Source organism: Spermophilus citellus (genome assembly GCF_964194105.1).
Source record: "Spermophilus citellus genome assembly, chromosome: 7".
NCBI lineage: Eukaryota > Metazoa > Chordata > Mammalia > Rodentia > Sciuridae > Spermophilus > Spermophilus citellus.
This window is the reverse complement of record NC_138188.1, coordinates 121,978,464-122,003,686: the sequence shown is the minus strand read 5'-3', so window position 1 is coordinate 122,003,686 and position 25,223 is coordinate 121,978,464. Positions and strand designations below refer to the sequence as shown.

The 25,223-nt window shown below is 43.5% G+C and overlaps 1 protein-coding gene across 1 annotated transcript in view; it reads left to right on the top strand.

The window, feature by feature from the left end:
- The window catches only part of KLHL6 (kelch like family member 6), an 87,663-nt gene extending 71,832 nt beyond the window's left edge, over positions 1 to 15,831 (top strand). Inside the window, exons 8-11 of the mRNA XM_081301075.1 lie at positions 13,599 to 13,720; positions 14,255 to 14,394; positions 15,157 to 15,326; positions 15,754 to 15,831. The gene's annotated coding sequence lies outside the window, so the exon portion shown is untranslated. The remainder of the gene's footprint in view (positions 1 to 13,598; positions 13,721 to 14,254; positions 14,395 to 15,156; positions 15,327 to 15,753) is intronic.
- The last annotated feature ends 9,392 nt before the right edge of the window (positions 15,832 to 25,223 follow it).

Here is a 25,223-nt window from a genome sequence, read left to right as displayed (position 1 = left end):
GTTTAAATCACCTGCACATTTAGTTCATTCCTGGTTCATGGCCCTGGGCTCTGCAGACCTGAGTTTTTGGTATTAAGTCTTAGATTCTAAAGAGCTGACACAGAGACAACACAGAATCTCAGACTCAGGGTCTGGCTAGTCATGAGCATGTGTGTGGGTGAACAGAGGAGAGGCCCACTGCCCACTGCCCACTGCCCACTGGTGGAATAAGGGGCTTTGGTGCCAGCCAGACCTGAGTGTGTTTCTGTCTTTGCCACACACAAGCTGTGATTTGGGGGATGCTCCTTTGCCACTCTACACACTTTTCTTTCTTTCTTTTTTTTAGTTGTAGATAGAGACAATATCTTTATTTATTTATCTTTATGTGGTGCTGAGGATCGAACTCAGGGCCTCACACGTACTGGGCAAGCGCTCTACTGCTGAGCCACAATCCCAGTCCATGTTTCCTTATTTCTAAAATGGGGATAATACTGCCTATTTTGTAGGGTAGTGTGAAGAATAGCAAAAAAAAAAAAAAATGTATCTAATGTACAATTCATTTGAATTGATGTGAACTCAAAAATAGCACATGCTATGTTTATTGTTAATAGTAATCACAATGATTGTAACTGGTGGGTCTCAAAACAACTCTGGATATCTCAGGTGCCCTGTGACAGCTTGGAGGGGATTTGGCTGCCATTGTTTGCATCATCCCAAACAAAAAGAAAACTTTCCTAAAAACTTTGGGGAGGGGGGCTGGGGATGTGGCTCAAGTGGTAGCGCGCTCGCCTGGCATGCATGCGGCCTGGGTTCGATCCTCAGCACCACATACAAATAAAGATGTTGTGTCTACCGAAAATTAAAAAAAAATATATTAAAATTCTCTCTTTCTCTCTTACAAAACAAAAAACTTCGGGGAGGAAGCAGATTATGTTTGTGAACAGGTTGAATAATAAAAGGAGAGGAAAAACACACACAAAACCAAGCAGAGGACACAAGCCCACGCCAAGCATTTCCTTTGGTTACAAGTGATAGCTGCATTCTTGGAAAATGAACAGAAAGACTCTGGTTCCAGGGGCTGGGGATGTGGCTCAAGCGGTAGCGCGCTCGCCTGGCATGTGTGCGGCCCGGGTTCGATCCTCAGCACCACATACCAACAAAGATGTTGTGTCCGCCGAGAACTAAAAAATAAATATTAAAAATTCTCTCTCTCTCTCTCTCTCTCTCTCTCTCTCTCTCTCTCTCTCTCTCTCCTCTCTCACTCTCTCTTTAAAAAAAAAAAAAGACTCTGGTTCCAGCCAAAGCCCCCTCGTATGCTGGGAGGATATAACCTTGGCCTCTGAGACACTCCCAGTCCATGCACCAGAATAAATACAGTATGTTGGGACAGAAGGATAAGAGGAATGGGAAAGGTGGGGTAAATCCATGTGAGTGATGGGAAGCCCTGTTCTTCCCCTCAGAGGCAAACACAGAAAATAATTTAGGAAATCACTTGGGGGGGCTCAGCATTTAAAACCTAGCAGTCATTTTTGTTTAAATAATTGAATATGTGAAAATTTTCAGAATAAAAATGGAGTCTTTTTGTCAAACCCTAACAATAAGAATACAACCATGCCAGGAAGTTATAAAGGAGGGGAGACATACATGTGTAAGAACTATTATTCAAAAAAGACTTTGCCAGAACCCAGACCTCACACAAAGGCCACCACAACCTTACACAGAAAATACTTGTGCAAGGATGTCTGCCCAGCAACTCTGTTTACCTTGGACTGATACCACCCTTTCATTGATCCTTGTAGCCAAGTATTATTGTTTCAAAACATCTTATGTAATACTCCTTAAAAAAACTAAAAAAAAAACAACCTTCCTCTTGCCTCAATCTCCTTGAATACACCCATAGTTTCCCCTGGAATGGGTCTGCTTTTCTTCAATAAACTTTATTAATCTTTAAAGAATCTCTGATTGTTATTTAGGTTCACAAGTGAAATACCTTCATGAGCGAACATAACATAGGATTTCAATTATCCGTGTCAGAAAACACATATTTGGTGAATTACGGATTTTGAAAAAAAAATTATGACATGATTGCCAATTTTGCTCTAAATTCGGCATTTCTCTTTATGTTCGCTAGATGGCGGAATGGGACCACAGCAGGTCCCCCAGTTCAGTGTCAGCTCTGCTCACACAGGTTTAAAATGAGGAAATTGGGTTCCATTCGGATTTTTCTTTTCCTTCCAGAAAAGAAATGTCAAAAATTATGCACGGTTTTCCAAGGACCCTCTCTAGCACACAGAGGTTTTCCATTTCCCCGTCTGAAAGTCTGAACCTGAGGCGTTTCTTATCTTGGAGAAAGGAACAGTATGAGAGAAAATTGACCCTAAGCCAGGTGCTTTTGTGTAAATTTCATTTATTTATCTGCACATGGAGACTCTAAAGTGTCACTTCTGTTTTGATTAAAAAGTGCCATCATTTTGTTGCCTGGACATTCTCTAGGTATATGTATTTCAAATGTGACTACCAGGCTCAAATGAAGGATCAGCCTGGGAGAGTAAATCTAGTGACACTAGAAAGAGACTTCTTTGGAGGTGCTCAACTTTTCATTCCTGGCAGTGAGGACTAATGTGACAGAGTTCTATACTTCTTGAGCAAAGAGGCAGATAACATCCAGATAACTGACTTAACACACAGCCTAATCCAGAAACAAAGGGTCAGAGCTGTGGGAGCCAGTGATCATAATCGCCAGAGGCCAAGGTCTCCTTCCTTCCAGTTTGGTGATCTGGCTTCCAAGTAACACAGCAGCAGGAGGGCCACTGAATCAGCATGTGCCAGGTTCCTCACCCGGATGTAATCCTCACTGACTCCTGACAGCCATGCTTTGATGCAGGGTGCACAAGGCAATTGCACTGAGTCACTGAGGTTATTTATTCAGGCCTTATCTCTGTACCAACGTTCTGCTAAGGGAAGTGGAGACTAACACAGAAATATAAACCTTAGTGCTTTGTCTCTATAGAGTTTGTGATGAAAAAGAACTTCCATTGCTGAATTTACACAAACTGGTTCCAGAAAAGAAAACTAGTTTGTTCAGCATAAGTATTCAGACTTTGGAGCCGATTCCTGATCAGTCAGGATTAAATGGGATCCAAATGCCTTCCTGTTATGCATTGAATTCAATAGAGAAAAGTATTTCCACATGTGGAGGGAATTAAATTCATTCTGGTTGAGAGCTATAAGGACAGTCTCTGAAAGTGCCACCTCCTTACTGCGCCCCCCACCCCCAGATCCCCACCCTGTGATTTAGCCAAATCATGAATCAATTGAGCACACATAATGGGGAGAAAATTGATTTGTGTATCAGAAGAGAATCTCCCTTAGGTTTTTCACTCATAAATTCATCCATTCAAGTTTAACTACTTCCTATTCCAAAACCAGGTTAAACTTGTACTTCATGATCCTCTACAGACTTTAAATCAAATCAGGGCATTTCTCTGTTCAAACCCAAAACCTTTTAATGATTCACTATTTTGCTAAAGCCAAGTTCTCAAGAAAAAAAAGCCTATAGAATCTTTTTTTTTTAAAAAGAGAGAGAGAGAGAGAGAGAGAGAGAGAGAGAGAGAGAGAGAGAGAGAGAGAGAGAATTTTTTAATATTTATTTTTTAGTTTTCTGCGGATATAACATCTTTGTTTGTATGTGGTGCTGAGGATCGAACCTGAGCTGCAGGCATGCCAGGTGAGCGCACTACCGCTTGAGCCACGTCCCCAGCCCCCCTATACAATCTTATATAGTCCCATTTCTCATTATTTATCTCTCTAGTGTCATCTGATTTCTTCCTTTTCCTTTTTCTTTTTCCAAGCATTTTTTCTGCCCTTTGAAGCACCCCACCTCACTCCCTCTTTCTTTCTGTTTTTTCACATCATGTCTCAACAAATATAACTTTCAGATCAAATGCTGGTTTTGTATGGTCCACAGCTGAAAATGGTATTTGCATTTTAAATGGTTGAAAAATTCAGAACATGAATACTATTTTGTGACACATGAAAAGTAAATGAAATTTAAATTTCAGTGATCATACACAAAGTTTTATGGGAACAGCCATGCACACTGTTTCCCTGTTGTCTATGACTGATTGTGTGCTATCAGGTCACAGTTGAGTAATTGTGATGAGACCATGTGATCCATAAGCCTGAAGTATTTATGAGCCGTGTCCGGCAAGGTGGCTCACACCTGTAATCCCAGCAGCTTGGGAGACTGAGGCAGGAGGATTGCCAGTTCAGAGCCAGCCTCAGCAACTTAATAAGGTATTGAGCAACTCTGTGAGACCCTGTGTCTAGATAAAAAAAGGGCTGGGGATGTGGCTTAGGAGTTAAGTGCCACTGAGTTTAATTGCTGGACACACACACACACACACACACACACACACACACACACAAGAATGTATTTATGACCTGGCCCTTTACAGAAAAATTTTCTGATCCCTGAGTAAGGTCAGTATGATATCACTGTCTTTCACATCTCTCCAATTCTACCCACCCTTGAAAATTCAGTTCCAATCATCCCCTTCCAAATGTTACATCTTTAACAGATTCAGCCAAAATCAATACCATAGCCTTGATTTATTTCCCAACCTAGAATTATTATTAAATCAATTCACTGAATGTTTATTGCCTTTCTGCAATAAGCTCATGCATAATAATTGGTACTTAGGATAGAAAATAAACTGGTTGTAATCCTAGTCTTTTGTGATTTTGCATTCTATTTATGAAAATTATTTTAATGAAGAGTGATAAGGTAGTAGTACTTACGCAAGATTTTTTCATACACTGGAGTGATATCTAACTTAGCCAGGGGTAGGGGGAAGACACTGGCAATATTTAGTGAATTAAGCTTGAACAGAGTTTGGAAAAAAGTAAGTGAGGGGAAGAGGAATGGAATTGTAGTTCAGACTAAAGGGGGAAGTGGGAGGAGAGACCAGAGGTAGGAGGTGTATGCTGTACCACCTGCTTCTAAGTTATTTGGTGGGGATGACGAGGTCATAAATGGGTAGAACAGATACTGTATAGCCTTACAGGCCATTTGGTTCATTACCTCTTTTTATAGATAAAAAAAGCCACAGAGGCTTAGCGCCATGGAATGATTTGCTAAATTCTGGGCTTTGGAAAGCTAGAATGGAAGTTGAGATCTCTTAACTGTCATCAACTTTAATACTCTTTTTCCCACTAGGATGTTTTGAGCCTGTATTTTGGTGAATATCTAAAGTCCTATTTGCAGGCTATTAAATAAAACACAAAGTGAAGTCAACATGATATTACAAGAATGCTGGGTTTCAACCAGGTGCAGTGGCACTTACCTGTAATTCCTGCAACTGGGGAGGCTGAGGCAGTAGGATCACAAATTTGAGGATAGCCTTGGTAATTTAGCAAGACCCTGCCTCAAAATAAAATAAAAAGATCTGGGGGTGTAACTCAGTGGTAAAGTGCTTGTGTGCAAAGCCTTGAGTTCAACCTCAGTACCAAAAAAACTCAAAAACAAACAAACAAACAAACAAAACAACAACAACAACAACAACAACAACAAAACTGGGATTCAGGAAACTGGGCTTCCAATTCTATTCCTTCTTCAAACATACAGAATAAAGCACTTTGATTCTCAGGGGTTCAGTTTCTTCAATAGACTGATTAAATAATTTTGACAATCCTTCCTGGCTCTCATAGATCATTTTTTAAATATATTATCATTTCTATTGAAATGTGTTAGGTAATATTTGGTCTAGTGACTCTTGCTTCTCATTTCTCCCAAGAAATGAAGCAAAGGTCATGAGGCTTTCTATTCATTTACAAACTTGATTAACTAATAAACAGTTACTGTGTAACCGGGGGTGGTAAATAGGGACCACAGGGAGAAGGGGAAGGGAGGTGGGCTGCAGAGGTCTTGGAGAAGGTGAAATCTGACTGCTTCATGTGAGAGGTGCTGGGCTTGGCCAGGAAGTTGGGAGAGGCTTCCAGGAAAGAGACACCACAGGCACTGGAGTCCATGCCACGTGAGGGAACCAGGCTGCTGAAGCAGGGTTTGGATGAAGAGCATGGGGAACAGGGGAGCCCACTGAGGAGAAGTTCATCATCCAGGGAACAGGGTGACCTCAGCCCAGGAGGCCCAGGGAAAGTACAGGCTATTGATTGTGCCACAGCAAGCAGGGCAGATAAGTGTCCAGGAATCCGTTCATTAAATGTAGAATAAGGTCCTCAGGGCTCAGACTTAGGGAAACACACTCTTAGTTTTACATTTTCCTTCTGATTTGGTGTTCTCAAATTTCATAATAAATTCCCAAATCTGCAAATGGCAACAACATGAAGCATGGTAGACCCATACAATGATCATGCTGAAACTAATGCTATTTTAATCAAATGCATTAAAAAAAGCTCTGATGAATGTGAATGCTTCCCTAGCTCCTGGGAGGAGAGTTCTGCTCGGTTGTTCAGATGCCCTATGTATTTTCCTCCCTTCTTTTGTATCTCAGTTTAATGTTTGGGGTCATTTGACTTAGTCTTAACATATATTTTCATTTTTACATAATAAGGTATCTGATATGCTTTTTGGAAGTGGGTGTGATTCAAGTAAGTTTCTCCATATATATGTTCTTCAATATCATGCTATGCTACATAAGGACGAATAGTTCTTCCTACATACATTCTTTTTGAACAGGGGACTTGAAGTCCTTTCTACACTCAATCTTATAACATTTCTATTGTATTTTAAAGATTAAAGAGGATTTTATTCTGTTAATGTGTCTTATTTTATTTGTGCCACAAAACCTCTGACTACTCTTTCATCTTCAGCACCTAGCATAGCACCTTCAAACTAGTTATAGTCTCAGTGATTGGTTAAAAGAATGATTGATCAAGTTAAGTAAGAAACAACAGTCTGTGAACAAAATATGTGCTAATAATTATTTGCATTTCAATGAGGAAGAAAGGCGTTGTGCTGGAGTCATGAGGACCTGCTCAGGGAGCCAGGAGCCCATCTTTCTTTTAGCTTCATGACCTTTAAGGGACTTCATCTTGGCAATTTGAAATTGGCCACGGTGGGAGTATTTGCACCATAGGAATTGGCAAACACTACAAATCAGCACCCTCTGAGAGCTAGTTTTTAAACATCTGTCAACATACCAACGAAATTAGGATTCAGACTAGTTATGAGAAATGGCTGAGGTTGAACTGCTGGCTAAGAGGTCAAGTGTAGGTCTCCTGGTTCGTGGTCAGAGATTATTTGGGCATTGGATGAGTCAAGGATGAAAGAGTAGCCAATTTTTGAGTCTGCAGCACAGTTTTATATATGACAGGGCTTGTGGGTAGAGAGACACAGGGAAGTATGCTGGAGAAAGGAGATTGCATCCAGGTCTCAGGGGTTTACACTTTGGATTTAGGAAACATGGCTTGAGTCTCAGAGTCACCATGGACAGCACATCCATAATCCAGACACAGCCGGATACTACCTGAGAGATTCTGGTCCACCACAGAGATTCCTGAAATAGGAAAGAAATTATTAAGGTGGGCACGGTGGTCTATGCCTGTAATCCCAGCAACTTCGGAGGCTGAGACAGGAGGATTGCAAGTTCAAGGCAATCCTCAGTAACTTAGCGAGATCTTTTCTCAAAATAAAAAATAAAAAGGACTGGAGATGTGGCTCAGTGGTTAGTTAAATGCCTCTTGGTTCAATCTCCAGTACCTAAATAAATAAACAAACAGATAAATAAATAATTGCTTCAATATATGGGAAAGAATTATGCTGGTAAATGATTCCAGCAGAAATAGAAAACAAAACAAAACAAACAAACAAACAAAAACCCAAAACAAAAGCTAAATAAATATTAGTAAAGAAAAACATTCTGAAATTATCAATATCTTTTCATCTGGATTACACACTGGATTATATAGAAACAAAAGCACGTGTCGTGAAAATTCTCAAGGGGAAAAAATGTGACCATTCAGTATTCAAAAGTCAAAAAAGGTTTAAAAGAGGCTTTCATTTGTATTTATTTTTAAAATAATATCGATTTCGGGAGGGAGAATGGGAATAGGAAAGATAGTAGAATGAACTGGACATACTTTCCTATATGCAAATATGATTATATGACCAATGTAATTCTACATCATGTACAACTAGAAGAATGAGAAGTTACACTCCATAAATATACAATATGTCAAAATGTATTCTACTGTCATGTATAACTAATAAAAACAGATAAAAAACCCAAAATATGAGAACAAGAAAAAAATATATATTTCATAACTTATCTTCATTGATTTCATTTTTTAAACAATCACTGCTTTATGTTATAAGAACCACGGCCGTGCCACAGTTTTTGGAATATTGACATAGAGCACAGTCAGACTTGTGCTATGGAAGCAGAGTCACCTTGAGTGTTATGGGAATTAAGGATCTTGTTGGGAATTAGAGCTTTGGCAAGCATGGAAACATCTGGGAATGGATGGGCTACAAGAAGGTGTAGAAGCAGAGAGAAAAGTTACTTTCCATCCTCTTAGGGACCTGGGGTGAACGGACCAGTCAGAACTTGCTGGGAAAGGCATTTCCATCTGTGGACTGTAAGGGAAGCTGATGGAGAAGTCCACAGGGAGCTGTTGTTCCTGACTTGGAGGGCCTGCAGACAAGTGACAGTGTTGAGCCACTGTTGCTCAGTGGGGCCACCAGTTGGGAGGACAAGGTAGATGTGAAGCAGAGGAGATCTAGGATCAGTGTCCAGCTGGCACCTCTATGCCTATCACCACAGCATACAACCACCTGCTTTGGGCAATAGCTGTGGCTTCACTTCCAACCCCTGCATCCTGTGCAGTTTCTCTTTGGACCAGCTCCTGGTATCATATAAGGAAGAGGAGTCTTAGAAATGTAGTTTCCAGATAGACCACATTGATACACAAACCAGCAGACATAGGAATGTTAAATAAGCAAAACTTCTTGAATTATTTGAGTCTTCAGTTGGCATTTTAATAATTTTAGTTGGAAAAACTCAATTCTGCTAATGCCTATAGCAATTGGAATTATTGTTAGAAATTCTTTTAAGGCAACACTTAGACCTGGAAGGAAAAATGAATTCAACATATTATATGTAAAAAGGAGTAAAATTGCTTATGACTAATTATCATTATCACAAAAAATATTCCATATTTTCATCAAATATCACTACCACATATATTGAGTTTTAAAAAATCCTCTATTAAGGCGCTAGAGTCATAGCACAGTGGTAGAGAACTTGCCTAGCATGTGTAAAGCACTGGGTTTGATTCTCAGCACCATATATAAGTAAATAGAGTTCATTAAAAAATTTAAAATTCTCTCTCAAAAAAATTCCTAGAGCTATACAGTGATATATCATTCTAGAAATATATGGAAGAAAGAGTGATGTGAATTGTTCAGTCATATAAACTTGCTCTGCTGCCATGTTTCTCTGCCATCTTTGGTCCATCTTTACCTATTTAGCAGATATATTGCTATTCTACTAATCCCTTTACTTCTAAGATAAATTTATTAAATAAAATTGTATCTTAAGAGGATACTGTCCACAGTTTCTAACATTCCTGTGTTTTAAATCTGCAGGGCCATAAGGTGTTGATGTTGTACTTTAGACTATTAGATAAACCAAGATGGATTTACAGAAATTGTATTGTTTCTGGTTGCTTGTGTTTGTCAAGGACTTTGGTAGTTATCTTTTCCAAATATTAGAATAAGAGATATCTCAATGTGCAAACATATTTCTAAGATTTTACCTATACCTCTTACTTTAAAAATATTCAGGGCACTTTTATTTTATTTTATTCATTCTTTTTAGTTATACATGGCAGTAGAATCCATTTTGATATAGTCATACAAGCATGGACTATATCTTATTCTAATTATGATCCCATTTTTGTGCATGTACATGACGGTGGGATTCACTAGGGTGTTTTCATATATGTACATAAGAAAATTGTCATATTCATTCTACTGGCTTTCCTTTTCTTATCCCCCCTTCCTTCCTTTCATTCCCCTTTGTCTAATCTACTGAACTTCTATTCTTCCCTTCCCCTTCAGGACAATTTTATAACTTTGGAATTATAATTTTGGAAATGGTTTGGGTGGAAACAGAACCCCAGATGATCCATAAAGTGGGCAATGAACACTTATAATAATTATCTATTAAGGAAATGGAAAGGAAATTATATTTTAGTTGCACTTTAAATATCAGCACAAGCAAAGTTAAATGCAGAATTCCTAGTACAAATGGTTGCCTTTGGGCCATCACATAGCCCCTATACCATAATCAATAACTATTTTCTTAATATCTCCATGGGCTGTGTTTTTTTCCTTTGTTCCACCTCATCACAGGACTCAAATCATTTTGCTCAGTTTAGATAGCTATGGCAAGGATGGGTGCCAACTGTCTTTTAAAATATTAGTGTTAATCAAACAGCACTCATAATTGACCCTAAAACAATCTCACTTATGCTGGGTATGATGGCTCACACTTATAATCATAATTCCAGAGACTGGCTAAGGCTGAGGCAGTAGGATTGCAAGTTTGAGACCAGACTAAACTATTTAGTGAGATCTTGTCTCAAAATAAAAAAATAAAAAGGACTGGGGATGTAGCTGAGTGGTAAAGTGATCCTGGGTTCAATACCTAGTATATAAAAAAAATCACTGTTCACTCAAGCTGGACGTGCCCTCCTGAGTAGGATGGAAGTGACCTAGAGGGAACCTCCAGGGATTAGCACAGGACTCTGCATGCCCCTGGAAGTATGAAATGTATGATCTGCCAGTGGGAAGAAGAGAATGCTGAAAGACCTACTGGAACAACAAAGCCTCCTCTTCCTTCTCTCCAGGTGAGAGGCACTTTCTGCAGCCTGTGGTGGCATGAGGATGTTGACTGTGCATCCTGCCCATTAGGACAGCCCCAGTCACTGTGCATAGCACTCCACACATGTCATTGTGATTGTACACAGCCCTCACTCGCCCTGCAGGACTGGGGCACACGGAAGTTGGGGAACTTGCTGAGATCCCACGTAGGAAGCTAAGTCAGGATCCCGCCAGCATGTCTCTAATGGGCCTGGCCTTGAAGAACACCAAGGCCTGTGATCTGAATCCACAGCACAAGTACTGCGCAGGGCCTGAACTGACAGGTATCCAGGCCGCATATTAAATTGTACTAGTGGACCCTGCTACCATGGTGACATGTTTCACTTGTGTTAGCCATTAAACAAATCTGTTGTCAAACCTGCTTCATGAATATGCCTGTGCTCTCTTGCTTTCAGGGTTTGGTCATCTCTTTCCATGATTAATAACACTTACCCTCCTCACTGTGTGTTCCCCAAAAGTCCACTTCTCTCCTGTTCTCCCTGTTCACTATCCCTAACCATGCTAACATGCAAACCGCAGCTACTCTCATTGTCTAGCCCATCTCAATATTACAGTTTTCTTGTTCTACCAGTTTCCAGAGTTATCTTTTGCTCTGTGAATGAAATCCCTATTTTCCTTCATTTTAAGCAGCTGCTGTTGAGTCTGCTATTTTTATTTCAGTCAAATTCCATCATCACTGAGCTCTGTGTTTATTTCCAATCTATTTCAAAATCTTTGTGCACTTTTCCTCCAACAGAAACACTTTGTTCTGAACCATAAAACCTACTACTCTGTTTATATCCTCTAAGGCTTTCCCTGGGGATCCAGTTTCCTCTAGAAAATGTTCCCAGATGGGCAAAGGGTCCTCCCTTTCCACGCTGCTTCCCTGTGTTTTTTTTTTTTTTTTTTAAGTTGTTTCTTGAGGAATAATTTACACACAGTAAAATTCACCCTTTTTCATCTATGGTTAAGGATTTTGACACATGGATACTGTCCTGCACTCTCCACTGGGATCAAGGTTAGCAGCACAATTCACAATAGCTAAACTGTGGAACCAACCTAGATGAACTTCAGTAGATGAATGGAAAAAAATGTGGCTTATACACAATTGAATATTACTCAGCAATAAAAGAGAATAAAATCTTGGCATTTGAGGTAAATGAATGGAGTTGGAGAAGATAATACTAAGTGAAGTAAGCCAATTCCCAAAAAACAAATGCCAAATGTTTTCTCTGAGATAAGGTGACTGATTTATAGTGGGATGGGGGTGGGGGAGCATGAAAGGAATAGACCAACTCTAGATAAGGCAGAGTAGTGGGATGGGAAGAGAGGAGGCAGGGGGTTAGCAATGATGGTGGAATGTGATGGACATCATTATCCAAAGTACAGGTATGAAGACAAGAATTGGTGTGAACATACATTCTATACAACCAAAGTTATAAAATTGTGCTCTATATGTGTAATATAACTGTAATGTATTTTACAGTAATTTATTTTAAAAATTAGAAAAAAGAAAGAAATAGCAGAATAATGACTGCCAGGGGCCCAGGGGTTGTTGGGCTGTGGACTGGTAAGGTGCTGGTCACAGGAGACTGCTGAGGGCCATTGCCAACACCCCATGCCATCTCCCCAGGAACCATATTATATGGTCTCTGTATTAGCCTGCTTTCTCTGGCTCTAACAAATTACCCAAGAATGGGTACTTTATTAAGAGATGAGGTTTATTTAGCTCAGAGTCCAACATTTGGCAGCCCCTGTGACTCACCTTTGGTGAGAGTGCTCACAACATGGTGAATGGCATCATGGTGAGAGGAGATGCAAGGGGTTGAGACTTCATCGCCAGAACCTGGGCAGCATGAGTCTTGTTCTTTTTATAACAAGCCTCTCTCACAGGAACTAATGGGGGCCCATGAGAATTTCATTACTCCCTTCCAAGGGCCTCATCCCCAGTGGCACAATTACTTCCCTCTAGGCCCCACCTCTTGCAGGTGCTACCAGCTCAACACTGCCACACCCAGGACCAAGCCTCCAGCCTATGAACCTTTGAGGGACAAACCACATCCCATCCTCACCAGCTCCAACAAAGCCACCATTGTAAGAGCAGGATGTCCCAGTCTACAGGTGTGTATGTGAGGGCAGGGGAGGGTTGCTCTCAGAGGGCACTGGAAGCAGCCAGAGCCCCCATTCCGGAACCTCTCTGATGTCACACTTGTAGTCAAGGTACTCTGGGTGCCAAGCCAGGAGAAGAAGCGGTTGGCTCTCATTTGTTTGAGAGCAGGCTCAGCATGAGCATCTCAAATGTTTTCTGGTCCCCACCTGCACCCCCAGCCAGATCCTGTTTTTCCTCGAACCTTTGGGCTTGTTTGACTATCGCAGCACTGGTCTCTCTGAGCCTAGTGTTCTTCACGTTTCTGTGAGTCTCCATGCCAGCTGTCGGGTTTCTCACCAAGAGACACATGGGAAATAGACAGTGAGAGTGCAGAGGCAGGGAAATGGAGGGAGGCCAGGAGGGGAAGGAGGATATTTAGTGTGAAGCATAGAGATGTGGGGAGCCTATCGGGGAACTATGAGAGGCTGGCAATCCTGGTGACATTTGGTGGAGGGTATGGTGTCTGTCTCTTGCCTGGATATTCAGATCTGCCCTTAAGGTGTGTGAGTCTGATCTCAGGTGAGCCGGGCTGCATGGGGGCCCTGGGTTGCCCCAGACTAGAACTGAGTCTGGCCCTGATTTCAGATGCCGAGCACTGGCCCAAGATGGAGAGTGGGGCTTTCCCATGGCCACGGGGATTCTCTACCTCCTCACTATGTACAGCCTCATTTCTATGAATGCTTCAGACCCAGGCATCTTACACAGAGGTAAGGCCTCAGACCTGTGGGAGAGGGAGGTGGCACCCCAAAGGCTGGTGCCTAAAGGGGTCATTTCTAAAGGGCTGAGCCCCCCTGTGGCCTCAAGATCCCTTCTTACCCAAGTCAAGTAATGACTTGGGCCCTGCACTTCATTTCCCAAGCCACTGAATTGTGAAAAAACAGAATCCTGGAGGTTTCCCAGTTGCTTTAGAAGAGAGGCCTGGGCAGACTGGCATAAAAGGCCAACAGGCTCTTCAAAAACCACGCACTTCACTCTTCCTCCTTCCCATTTCACATATGACTCCAAGCACTGATCACTATTCCAAAGGGGGCGGGGGGGGGCTCCATGTAGATCTCTTGTGGCTGGAAAGTCCTTCTCTCTGACTGCCCGTTCATCTGAGTGGTCAGTTTGCTCAACAGGGACTGGGATTCCCCTGCACAGCTCCTCCTCACCTTCCTGTTGCCCAGTCATACTATGGGTTGCCCTGAGCAGCAGAGTGATACAAGGGCCTCCTCCACTGCCCAAACCTCTTTCCCTGCCAGGCGCCTTCGAGCAGGACCCTGAGGCTCCCTACGTGGCACGAGTGAATGGCAGGTTATACCAAATGCCATGGTGTCCCACCTGTTATTTTCACCGCCTGCCCCAAACCTTCCACTGCAAAAGCTGTGACATCTGTGTGGAGGTGAGTGCTCCTCCTCCCTGTCAACTCACAAACCTGTCCCTGGGCACCTGGCCAGGACCAGGAACCTCACATCATGAGTGGGCCAGGTGGAGGTATCAGACCATGTTCCCAGAGTGCTTCAAGTGGCTCTAGGCCACGGTTGGTCACTTATACATGTCATCACCTCTGTGTCTGCTCCTGTCCAGGGAGGCTGGCCTTGTTTGCACAGGTGTTGATATGCAAAGGCCATCACAACTGTGCTGAGCCTTGTGGAGTCAGGGGGAGGAAAAGCAGTGACTGTCCCCTCCCCTGGCTTGATGATAGTAGATCCCAAGCCCTTTAGGCTGACTGCTGCCATGTCCTAGGGATCTTTGCTGGTGTTGGTCTGGGTGTCCCAGTTGGAGGGTTTCCTGGATTCTGAGTGCCTTTCTCTGATGTGCATACCCTGCTGGGGTTCACAAGTGCAGATGGCTGGTTGGGCAAGGGTGTTTTTTCATCCTCATCCACTGTCTGAGAAAACAGAGACCCAGAGATGTTCTATCCTGCTCCAAGTGATACCAGGCAGGTCTTGTATCTAAAGACTTCACTCGGGACAGGTGAACTGATGAGCTATGGGGCTAACTGTGCTCTAACCATGGAAATGCCAGGTTCTCCCTGAGATTGGAACCTGTGTGTATGGTCAAGAGCAGGCGGCCTAGAGGGCTGAATTGGGGGATGCCTCAGGATTAGGGGGTGATGGAGTCCAATCCAGACAGATCCTCAGTCCTGCCTCCTCTCCCCTAGGAGTTCGACCACCATTGCAGGTGGGTGAATAACTGCATGGGGCACTGAAACATCCGGCTCTACTTGCTACTCCTCCTGTGCCTTTGCCTCTACCTGGGTGTCGTGCTGACCACGTGCGTGGTTTTCATCATGCAGAGGAGGCACATGGCATTCCTGGACTATACCATGACGTATCCACACAGTCCCAAGGGCCCACCCTGAGAGGAGCTGCTTGTGGTGGGGAGAGAGGGGCAAACAGCCAAGTAGGGACAGAGGAGACCCAGGACAGGGCTAGAGGGAGAAGTCACTTGGGGAGGACTTGTGAAGGAGATGTGGAAGTCCAGTGGGGTCAGTGACATGGGCCGGGTAGGATGCCTGTGGAGTTAAGAATCTAGAGGGGGCACAGAATAGGGTAATAAACGTTGAAAAGGGACATGTGGGCGGACAGTGTGGTGGAGTGAGGTTTCACTTGGGTGTACTGGACTAACTGTCCAGTCCAGGAAGGGAGAGTGGGTGGGCGGTGCTAGCTGGGGTGGGAGGGAGTGAGGGAGGAGTTGGATAGAAAAGCGGGGCCAGGGAAGAGCTATTCCATGGCTTCACTTCTTAGCCTGTGCACAGCATCCTAGTGGCTGTACCTGCTGGGGCCCTCCTGCTACCCCTCATCCTGCAGTTGTTCATCAAGGGAGTGGCCATGGGCGCCGCCAGGCGACCCTAAGAGGACCAGGTAAGTGGTCTGAGTGTGTGTGTCCTTGACTGTGTGGAGGCGCCTTGCACCTCTGCAATTAGGCACTTTGTGTGTTTTCTCCACTGCCCTTGGCCCTGATGTTGCTTCATGAGTCCTTCCAGACACACCTCTGAAGATGCAACTCAGAAATCTCTATACCCTGGAGCTTGGTGGTCATTCTCCCTCCTGGGTGCATTGCATTGAAAGCCTACTATGTGCTAGGTGGCAGTTATTTGAGGGATGGGTGTAGAGATGAGTAAGTATGTCATGCACTTGTGTTGATCAGCAACCTGCAATCAGAATAACACGGGGAGACACCCAGGAACACTGTGAGAAGAGTGGTCCATCCTGAGTGGTGTAAGAGACTGGGAGTTTGGCGAAGCCCACGCTGTAGAGTAAACATGCCACTCTCTGTGTCCTGTGTGCTTTTGGAGAGGAGACAGGAGGGCATTGACTGTGAGAGGTACAATTTTGCAGAAAGGCCCAGAAACCTGAAAGTAGGGTGTTAACAGAATGATGAAGAAACGGATCTAGTTCAAGCACAAGGTGGCATGACGTTGGCCCCAAGGGTGTCAAGATTAGAAAGACCCAGAACGTCAAGTGTGGAATGTAGTTTTCAAGTAGTGGAAACCTGGGAGCCATGGTAAAATTTTGTAAAAATGTCAATTATTGAGGGTAATTACAAACAATAAAATTCACCCTTTTTAATCTATAGTTAGGGATTTTGACAAATGACATCGTGTACTCTCCACCAAGATCAAGGTTAACCAGTTTCATTAACCCAGAAAATCCTTTCATTTTTGTTGTCACGTTCTCTCCCTGAGTCCTTGTGGTGTTTCTCTTTCCAGATTCATGCATAAATTGTGTTTTGGGCTTTCTGGTCTGGCTTCATTCACTGAGCACAACACATTTGAGATTCATCTATGTAGTTGCTCATATCAGTAGTTTATTGTCTTTTGTTTCTGTGTAGTATTGTATTTCCCTACAGATTATTTATACATTCACCAATTGAAGGATTTTTACTTTGCATCTAGTTTTTGGCAGTGTTTTTGTTGGTCTGTTTTGTTTTGTTTTTGTACCAACTATTGAACCCAGATGTGCTTAACCACTGAGCAACAATGCCAGCCTCACCCACCCCCAACCCCCGCACCCTTATGTTTTCTTTTTTAAAAAATTTTTAAAATTTTGAGAAAGGGTCTTACTATGTTGCTTAAGGCCTTGTTAAGTTACTAAGTTACTAAGTTTCTGAGGCTTTGAACTTGCCACCCTCTTGCCTTTGCCTCCCAAGCCACTGAGACTACAGGCACGGGCCACTGCGCCCAGCCAGTTTTGGGCAGTTACAAATAAAGCTGCTACAATAACCATTGGTGCACAGACATGTGGACATAAGTTTTCATTTCTTTTGGATAAATTGTTAAGGGTGGCATTACTGAGTCATAAGGTAAACATATGTGGGACTTTTTAGGAAATAACTGTACCGTTTCTACTTTCTACGAGCAAAGAATGAGAATTCCAGTTGCTCCACAACCTCACTAGCTTTTGATACTGTCATTTGTTACTATTCTTTCTTGTTTTCAAATTGTAGCCTGTCTAATAAATTAGTAATGGTACCTCACTAGGGCTCCAGTCTGTATTTTCCTAATGACTAATAATGTTCAGCATATTTTCATGTCTTCTCAACCATGGGTATTGTTGGTGAACTCTCTGCTCCAATCTTTTGCCCATTTTTTAAAAAAAGTGTTGTTTTCTTATTGGGTTTCAGGAGTTCTGTATACTGGATTCAGATCTATGTTTTGCAAATCTTTTCTTGCAATTCATGACTTGTCATTTCATTTTCTTCATAGCATCTTCCAAAGAGCAGGAGTCCTTAGTGTTGCTATTTTTCCAGCACTGGGGATTGAGACAGGGTGCTGGACCACTGTGCTTCTTCCCCAGCATTCATTGTTGTTCACTCTTAATGGAACCTCATGTCCTGTGTGAGGAACAGTTTCACTGCTTTCTTCCCCATCTGTGTGTCTTTATTGGTTTTTCTTTGAGCTTTGACTAGGAATGATAGGAGTGGGCATCTCTGCCATGGGATTCCTTTAGTATGGCAATGACTTGACTAAAGGCTCTTTCAGGAAGACTGGTGGGCAGCATCAATGGGGGAGGGGAAGCTGAAGACCCCGAGACAGCTGAACAGACAGAGGAGCCTGTCTGCTCATCACCTCCCATCCTTTTAGTCACCAGCCCACCACTGCCATATGTGGTTCCCTCCCCACCTGTGACTCCTGTGCTTGGCCCTTATTCCTCAGCCCTGTGGTCTGCCTGTCTTCTCCTCTCTCCAGCTTCTAGTATCACCATTGAGTTTGCCTGACAGATTTTACCCTTCCCCCATCCTGTGGTTCTTCTAGCCCCAGGTCAGGCCATACACCATTGGCCTTCCTCATCTGCTCAGAGTGAGGCCCTCCAAGTCAAGGGTCCCCAAGTCTCAAGGAACCTAAATGTGGTCTGCACTCTGGGATTCTTCAGACAGGGCTCCTTTACAATACCTGCAGCACCCATTTCAGGCACTGATCCCATGCTCCAACTTTTACTCCCACCATACTCCATTCCCTGACTGCAACTCTTCCTGGAGTCACTTGTTTGGTGGTTGGTGGCAAAGACTCTGGCAAAGACCACATAATTTCAAATCCCAGCTCTAGAACTCACCAGCAGGGAGACCTTGGGTATGCTACTTAGCCCCTGGTCACTCAATTTCCCTATCTGTAAAACAGGGAATTGTGGGTTAATTCATGTAAACCACATAGAACAGTGGCTGGAACCAAGAAGTGCCCTAGGTGCTGCTGTTACTATTATTACCATTCCTTCCCATGGTCATCTCCACATGTTTGTGCCTCTTCTTAAAAGCCATGCATATCCCACCCTTAACATCCCAGGCCTCCACTCCACCTGTTGTACCTTCTGGGCCTAATTTCCTGAAAGAGTTGACCTTGTTCACTATTTAACCCTTCACTTCCTTGCCCAGGTCCGCCCAGCCCTTGCTGTCAGGATGATGCTCTCATTAATTGCCAAAGCCAGCATACCTCTTCAGACTACACTTTCTGGACTGGACATAGCCTCTGAAACCAGAAGTAGCTGTCTCAGCACTTAACTCTCTGAGCTTCTCCTCTTTATGTACCTGGGTGCTGTGAGCTGGGTTGCCTACATGTTTCCCATGATACCCTGTCTCTGCTCTACCCTGGGCAATCCCCATGGTGCTCATGGCCTTGTGTTGCAGCTGCCCTCACCACTGAAAGGAGGCTGGCCATGCTGTTTGCAGGGTGCTTTCTATCCCCAGTGCAGTGACTAGGTTTTATTTTTTTGCTACTTGGTAATGAACCCTGGGGCACTTTACCACTGAGCTACATCCCCAGTCCCTGCTACTTTTTATTGTAAATCAGGGTCTCGCTAATTTGCTGAGGCTGGTCTCAAACCTGCCTCAGTGTCCCAAGTCACTGGTATTACAGGTGTGTGCCACCATGCCTGGTTGTACAGAAGCATTTCTGATGCCCTGAAATATTTCTGATGGGGGTGCATCCTAGTGGTAGAGTGTGCGCTTAGCATGTGCAAGGCCCAGAATTCTTCAATCCCCAGCACAATTTGAGAAGACCTCTGAATCAATGAGTGAAGCTACAAACATAAGAATCAACATTTGGGAATAGAAGAAAAGAGAGAAAGGAACAGAGAGAGGCCTGGTGCCCTGATCCCCCAGGATAAGGGGAAGAAGGAGAGGCAGCAGGATGTTGGTCAGAAGATGGGACAAGAAGATGATGCCACTGGATTTTGGTCCTGTGGAGTGTGAGGGTGTTTGAGATACACAATTGGAGCAGGAGCCCCAGGAGTGGAGCCAGTGGGAGAGGCTGGTCTGGGTGCCTCAGAGATGTTGGATTGTAGTTGTGTGTGATAGTGTTCCATGTGGGGAGAGGAAGGTATTCAATTTTACTGCTCAGTTCTTAGAAATTTATAAATTATCATTCCTTAAGCATATACCTTATGTACAATCAATATTTCCTATGCATGATATATATCTAATCAAACATTCTTTCTCTAAATTTAAAAATTCGGCAACTTTATAATACATTAATTTATTTCTTCTGGTACTAAGGATTGTACTCAGGGGTGCTTTACCACCAAAGCTGCATCCCTAATACTTGCTATATTTTGTTTTGAGATAGGGTGTCACTAAATTGTTGAGGGCCTTGCTAAGTTGTTGAGACTGGCTTTAAACTTGTGATCCAAGTGCCTGGGATTCTGTGTGCACCACTGTACCTGGTGGTATATTCATTTCTTAAGTGCTGTGAACACCATAAAGGAGGCAGAACCTCATAGAGGACAATGATTTATATTGCTTTTTGGACATATTCCAGAGCTGTTCTGATGTGGAATCGTCTTTCCTTCAGTGGAGAAGAGTGTTGGATAGAGGTGCTGGATAGAGTTGGATAACAGAGCATTTGCTACCTAAAGCTCAGGAAGTTGGATTGAAACTCCACCTGGTCTGGAAGGAGGAGGGGTCGAGGGTGATGGATGAACTCATCGGAAAGAGAAAGTAGAATAAGGGAGAGGAGAAGACAGTCAATGTCCAGGGAAGGACCTGACCTTTGAGCTTGACCTTTCCTGCTTTGTGTACTGAAGGTCTTCAGCTCAGATTTTTCTGGAAAATCTGATTTTTGACTAGGGAAATATGTCTGGGCATCCCCTGCTGCTACTAGTCTCCCAGATAGTTAAATTCAATGAAGTAGATTTTTAGAAAAAATCGAGAGATAAAAGAGTAAAGTGGGAGCAGGGTGGTGATACCATCTTTGGATCACTTGAGCAGAGCAGCACTAGAAAGATCATAAAAGTTACCTGGAAGGATGAGGTGAGGGGACAGGTGTGGCCAATGGAGACAGAGCAAGGATCCTGCAAAGGGAAGCACAAGGGGATGAGGAGTCCTGAGTAGGCAGGAGAGGTGTCAGGGTCAGCAGTGTCTGGGGAGAGCTGCTCACATGTGGGTCGAGGGAGGTCACTCTTCCTTGGAGCCTGGGAAGGCAGGAGGCCCTGGTCACGCTTGGAGCCTTGCCATGAGCCCAGATTGAGCCCTGGCTTAACAGACCAATTTAGCGAGGGTCACTGGGAGATGGCCTTGCCCAGTCCTGCTGATTCTGAGCTCCTCTTCTGTTCCTCATCTCCCTCCAGCTTGATAACCCATATGATGAAGGCTGCAGAAGAAACTGTTCATCATTCTCTGCGGACCCTTAGGACCCAAGTGAGTTGTTAAACCAAGGGCTCAAGTGGTGAACCCTGGGGCTGGTGGTTTGGGATGAAGCTGGGTCTATTTCCCTGGTTTTTGTCTCTAGCTCCCAGGCCTTAACACTTCCTGTTCCTTTGCTTTGGGGTTTTCTCCAGGGCACTCTGGGAGTTTCTGGGAATTTCACTCTTCCTTGGTGTTTTAGGTTCTTGCCCCAAGAAATATGGTAGAGGGGAATGGCAGCCTGGATAAGGCTCCTGGATGAGAGCCCTGGGCTCTGTGCTTTCCCAGGTGAGGGGTGAGAGTGGTCAGAGAGACCTGACCAAGGTGGGTAGTGACGCCTTGCATTTGTCCTGTTGCTTCCCAGGTACATGTCAGAGGCTGTGTGCCTTCAGGTGGAGCAGGGCACCACCTGGGGGCCAACGTAATATCTTAAAGACCTCCTTGGGCCCAGGTCTGCAACTCAGGCCCTCCCAAGGTGTGGCAAGTCTGCACCCTTACAGAAGGTAAGGAGTATCGGTTGAGCTTTGAAACATGGGAGTTTGTGGTTGCTCATGTGTTGGGGGAAGCCCCCGATGTCAGGCTGGCCCTGAAGCTGAAGACCTTGGAGCCTAAGGAGTGGGATTATGGACCTGGAGGATGTAGGGTCCAGGTCACAGGGCTTCAGAGCACATCCAGTTTCCCTGGATAGACAAAGGGAAAATACTGCACTGCTAACTATCTGGTTTGCCTGGGACAGTTTCTTACCTTCCTCAGCCATTAATGAAGTCTTGGGTTGGGGTTGGGGTTGGGGTTAATTCTCTTTTTTAATTGGAAACTTTTACTCAGTCCCATATGAATCAGATGGAGTGGAGTATTAAGAGTGAAGTGGGGTGGGTAACCCCCAGTGCCCCCCAAGGACCCTTGCAATGACTTGTGGTGCCAGCCCTCTCCTTTTTCCTGCCTCCAGGAGATGAGGGACTTGACTGTGAGCAGTGGGGTGTAGGTTAAGGAGAGCCCCCGTGTCCTGACTCTGTGTTTATCTTCCCATCAGGCCAGTGCTGCAACATCCCACCCAGTGATACCAGGATGTGAGCCCTACATCAAGGTCTCTCAGGCCTGAGCCCTCACTGAATCCCCTGTTGGGGCTGCCATGACACCCACAGTTATCTAATCCTTATAAAATTCTACCACGCGGCCTGCGCAGTGGTTTCATTAATGAGGTTCTAGGCATAAAGTTAGTTAGAAGAGATCGAAATAAAACACACAAACCAGTTACCTTATTTATATTGCTAGGTCTGAGATGGCTCACCTCTCTGGTTCCCACCTCTAGCCGCCCAGCAGGGCAGCGAGGATTACTCAGGGCTAGCAGGAGAGAGAGAGAGTGAACACGCCTGGGAGTAGCCCTTTATTGGGGAACAAGAGATTCAGGGGAGAATTCCATCCAATGAAGGTTGGGGGGGGGCTGCACTCCAAGGTCAGGGTCAGTGATTGGGTCCCCGGGGTCAGTGGTCAGGCACACCCCCACACGGATGGGCTCTCTCATCAGGAAAGGGTCGGGAAAGCTTCGACAGAGCCAAAGCGCCTCAGGCCCTTAACGGGAGTCACCCAATCACGTGTCAGAATGGCTTCCCACATATCCCCCCTTTCTTTTCTTAACAATGAGGCAGTGGTTCACTCTCTGGAGTTCCTGGGCTCTTGATTGGAAGAATCGCCATCCTATAGTTACAATACAAAAGAGAATTAACAGCAAAGAGAATAATCCAATAATGTACCAAGCGGAGTGTTTAAGAATATTTCCAGGGTTGAATCCATTTAACTCCTTCAATATTTGGTTAGCCAAAAAAGAAGGATCTGAAAAATCAGCTCTATTATTTTGAATGTCTTGGATATGGTGATGAAGTTCCAGAATATCCAAGCTATTATTATTATTTTGCCAAATACCTAATAAATGGTTTTTAACTTTCTCCCAATCCCAGAGAGAAGCATTGTACTTGGCAGCTGTAACACATACATACTTATAATTAGCATGGCATTTAAGCCTTTCCTTAAATTTTAAGTCTGAGAGTTCATTACCTATGTCTATAACAGTCGCCTCTAAGGCGTTTAATTTAGTCTCAATCCTTTCGTCAATATTTACTTGATTACGCAGAGCCTTGGAAGTCTTTTGAGCTAAATTATTAAGAAATTTTGCATGCTGAATATTCTGAGACAATGTCAGAGATGCAGAGACAGTTGAGGCAATAAAAGAGACCAGTGCTAAAACACCAACAATTATAACTCCAATAGCACATTTAGGTCTTGTTAGCTGGGCATGAATTTGCTGCAAAACTTGTAAACCAGCATCAGCATACCATGGCTCTGAAATATTAGCAGGTAATAAAATGAAAGAGGGCTGATGAAGTATCAGCACTCCTTTTCCTCTATTATACCTAGTAATATAATTGGTTAGGTTGCACTTATTACAAGTAACAAAATATCATCTTTCCATTTAACTTTTACATTTCCAATAATTAAAACATAAGGAGATTGGACACAGGCTCTTAAGCCATAGCAAGATCCCTCTTTATAGTTCTTACCGACAAATTTTGGTAAAGGTTTATCTGTAAAATGTAAATACTCTGAGGCAGCAATTAAACGCCAAATATCTCTTTGAATACCTCCCTGACTATAAGTCAAAATATTACTAACAAATCCTGCAGGTGTCATAGCAGAATTTCTTTGTAATTGTCTCTTATGAATTTTTGGAGACCAGTCTAAAATATACCCACTAGCTTTAGACACCTTATGTTGTACAGGAAAGGTATTTACACAATCCATCCATTTAGGAAAGGTGCCGATCTCAATTATAGAACTATTTGGACAGTGGGGTACTGGTGGAGGTTTTGCAGAAATGACTGGCTTGTTATGGGAAAGTCCCATCTTAATTACTGATCTAGTATTAGGTTTTAAGTCCCCATAAATAGAATTATTTGTCAGTCTAGGTTTACCGATCGCTGTCTTTTCTTTGAATGATACTTTCAGACAGCCAGTATGTTTATCATGTGACCAACACAAAGGTAATTGGGCACTGTAGCCAGAATAATTAAATCTAGCCACATGATTGGGAGTAATATGAGTATCTGTAAATCCTCCCATCATGAATGAGTCATTAGTAAATACTGGAATAGATTCTCCAGTCCACACAGCTGGGTGTACCAGGGGTGGATCTGGGAAATATGTCCAATAAGTGTCTACTTGATTCCCTTTTACCTGACAGCCCAGTAGGGCAATTACTGTTGTTACCATCAAGACTGAGGTCCTGTTCTTTCCTAGGCATCGAAGTATTTGGGAAGCCTGGGTTGTTAGCTTCTTCACATCTTTCCATGAAATCAGCTTTTCGGCTGGTTCAATTTGGTCTTTCTTCATCTTTTTCCGATATCTCCTCCTTCTGGGTAGTGGCTCCTCCGGGTCGATCCTCAGTCGCTTGAATCTGGGTTCTATCTCCTCCATGTCTGATAGCACGTTCAGGCACCCAAATAGGACGGAAAGCACCTTCTGGGAAGATACAAGCATGGCCTTTTCCCCACATTATTACCGGGTCCGGACCCTTCCATTGACCAGTCTGTAAATCTTTCCACAGAACTCTGCCTAAGGGGCCTGTTACTGAGGGAGACATTTGTCTCTCAGCAGCAGTGTGACCTTCTGAGTCACAGTTTAAAAAATTTAAAACAAACAAGGCATGATTAAGGCTATTTTGGGGAGTCACAATCTTATTCCCCCCTTTTAATTTTTGTAATTGAGCCTAATAGATAAATGAGCTCGTTCCACAATGGCTTGACCTTGGGGGTTATAAGGAATTCCTGTTTTATGATTAATTTTAAACTCTTGGCAAAATTGTTGAAAAGAAGAGCTTACGTAAGCTGGAGCATTATCTGTTTTAATCTGCATAGGACACCCTAAAACGGAAAAAGCTGCTAAGCAATGAGAAATTACATGTTGAGTATTTTCCTTAGTACGTGTTGTGGCAAAAATAAATCTAGAATAAGTGTCCACTATGACATGCACATAACATTGCTTACCAAATTGAGGAATATGAGTTACATCCATTTGCCATATTTGATTTGGTTTTAATCCACGGGGATTTACCCCTGATGG